This window comes from Trichomycterus rosablanca, chromosome 23 (genome assembly GCF_030014385.1).
Source record: "Trichomycterus rosablanca isolate fTriRos1 chromosome 23, fTriRos1.hap1, whole genome shotgun sequence".
Taxonomy (NCBI): Eukaryota; Metazoa; Chordata; class Actinopteri; order Siluriformes; family Trichomycteridae; genus Trichomycterus; species Trichomycterus rosablanca.
The window spans coordinates 1,579,555-1,582,567 of NC_086010.1; the positions used below are offsets into that span (position 1 = coordinate 1,579,555).

Genomic DNA, 3,013 nt, shown 5'->3' on the forward strand with positions numbered 1-3,013 from the left:
TCTTGGGGTTTAATACTAATTATAATCAGTCTTTTCTTGGGGTTTAATACTAATTATAATCTTTATTTTCTGGAGGTTTAGTACTAATTATAATCAGTCTTTTCTTGGGGTTTAATACTAATTATAATCAGTCTTTTCTTGGGGTTTAATACTAATTATAATCAGTCTTTTCTTGGGGTTTAATACTATTTATAATGTCTTTTCTTGGGGTTTAATACTAATTATAATCTTTATTTTCTGGGGTTTAATACTAATTATAATCAGTCTTTTCTTGGGGTTTAATACTAATTATAATCAGTCTTTTCTTGGGGTTTAATACTAATTATAATCTTTATTTTCTGGGGTTTAATACTAATTATAATCTTTATTTTCTGGGGTTTAATACTAATTATAATCTTTATTTTCTGGGGTTTAATACTAATTATAATCTTTATTTTCTGGAGGTTTAGTACTAATTATAATCAGTCTTTTCTTGGGGTTTAATACTAATTATAATGTCTTTTCTTGGGGTTTAATACTAATTATAATCTTTATTTTCTGGGGTTTAATACTAATTATAATCTTTATTTTCTGGAAGTTTAATACTAATTATAATCAGTCTTTTCTTGGGGTTTAATACTAATTATAATCTTTATTTTCTGGGGTTTAATACTAATTATAATCTTTATTTTCTGGAAGTTTAATACTAATTATAATCAGTCTTTTCTTGGGGTTTAATACTAATTATAATCTTTATTTTCTGGGGTTTAATACTAATTATAATCAGTCTTTTCTGGGGTTTAATACTATTTATAATCAGTATTTTCTGGAGGTTTAGTACTAATTATAATCAGTCTTTTCTGGGGTTTAATACTAATTATAATCTTTATTTTCTGGGGTTTAATACTAATTATAATCTTTATTTTCTGGGGTTTAATAATAATTATAATCTTTATTTTCTGGAAGTTTAATACTAATTATAATCAGTCTTTTCTTGGGGTTTAATACTAATTATAATCTTTATTTTCTGGAGGTTTAGTACTAATTATAATCAGTCTTTTCTGGGGTTTAATACTATTTATAATCAGTATTTTCTGGAGGTTTAGTACTAATTATAATCAGTCTTTTCTGGGGTTTAATACTAATTATAATCTTTATTTTCTGGGGTTTAATACTATTTATAATCAGTAATTTCTGGAGGTTTAGTACTAATTATAATCAGTCTTTTATTGGGGTTTAATACTAATTATAATCAGTCTTTTCTTGGGGTTTAATACTAATTATAATCTTTATATTCTGGAGGTTTAGTACTAATTATAATCAGTCTTTTCTTGGGGTTTAGTACTAATTATAATCAGTCTTTTCTGGGGTTTAATACTATTTATAATCAGTCATTTCTGGAGGTTTAGTACTAATTATAATCAGTCTTTTCTGGGGATTTAATACTGATTATAATCTTTTTTTGCTGGTCCACACATTGTGTGTTAGTACCTGGTTTTGGCCACATGGTGTCGCTAAAAGCTTTTATTAATGGCGGGAATCACTAATATTAACGCATGTAATCTAAGAATTAAAGTATTATTATATATTAGTTTAGTTATTTAAAGTACAACATTTTACATACATCAGTACAAAACTGCGAATGTACCTTTGTTTTATTAAATAAAATAAGTGTTGCTGTGGTTACCAAACGTCACTGATAGTCGGTTGGTAAAGTTAGCCGTTAGAATTAGCATTAATCGTGCCGGTAAAACAAATGTTTTAAATGTTTGGATTAACGTATTAAAAGAAATTAAAAGTAATAAACGCTTACCCGTTGTTTGTGTGCTCAGTGCTTTAGAAGAGTTTTAAAGTGTAATTTAGAACGTTAGGCGGTTTACATAAATAGTGACAGTTATATGAAACAGAAACATCCGGGGATTTGTCAATAACGAACTTCATATTTCAAATTAGGCTGAATTCCAAACGGCTTCTTACATCCTATCGAAGTGCACTATATAGTGTACAAAGTAGTGGCTTATTCACCCTACATAGTGCACTACATATTAAGTAGTAAGCTATTTGAAATGCTGAGTTCAATACTTCTAAATGTATCGTTTTTGCCCTTAATGTGACACTAATGGTACATTTACAGTTTATTTTATTATTTATTAAATTAAATAACTATTTGCCCCACCCTGGTCAAGGTTGAGGTGGGTGCCACACAGAATCAGTGCCACACACTCTGGCTCCAGTCCATTACTACAGAGCAACACACACATTCACTCAATCACACCTGGGTGCAATTAACACCAGCCAATCCACCTTTTGCATGTTTTTGGAATGAGAAAGGAAATCAGGGTACCTGGTTAGGGTCACTGTCAAAGCATAAAAACTCACTGATCAAGGTGCCAGTCTATCACAGGGCATCACAACTTAACTGATACTCGTATCTAGCAGGAAATGTTATTTTTCTATTAACCACTTTATCCTGGTCAGCATCGCAGCGGGTCCGATTCCACTGAAAAAGCACTGGGCACTAGGCAGGAACGCACTGGACAAGGCGCAAATCGATTACACTGCTTCGGCCATCCCCGCTCCTTATACGTAGTCAATCATGTCTGTGTAGGAGCCGGGCAGGCTGATACCACGGCTGCGATTGAAACCTGGACCGCTAGACAACTCGATTGCCTGGGCACCAGCCCTCTATCCAGATCGATCCAGTTCCAGCATAATAATTGACATTTGTGGCATTTTGTGGCACTTCTGTCCAAAGCGGCTTACAATTATGACCGAATACAGTTTGAACAATTGAGGGTTAAGAGCCTTCCTCAGGAGCCCAGTGGTGGGGCTTGAACCTGCAACCTTCTGATTACTAGTCCAGCACCTTAAACATTGAGCTACCACTTATACTTAAGTCACATGGAATCACCACACATGCCATCTGTCCATAACTTCTATCCAGCCACAGATACTAGGGGTTCAGTAAAATGCTCCAGTAAGTCTAGTAAACAGACACAGACTTTAATACGAGAAAAAGTAAGACATCCAAGGC

The 3,013-nt window shown here is 32.7% G+C and overlaps 1 protein-coding gene across 1 annotated transcript in view; it reads right to left on the minus strand.

The window, feature by feature from the left end:
• Window positions 1-1,878, minus strand: part of zgc:158766 (uncharacterized protein LOC100009641 homolog) — a 65,015-nt gene extending 63,137 nt beyond the window's left edge. The window contains exon 1 of the mRNA XM_062985571.1: window positions 1,793-1,878. The gene's annotated coding sequence lies outside the window, so the exon portion shown is untranslated. The remainder of the gene's footprint in view (window positions 1-1,792) is intronic.
• Between the last annotated feature and the right edge of the window lie 1,135 nt (window positions 1,879-3,013).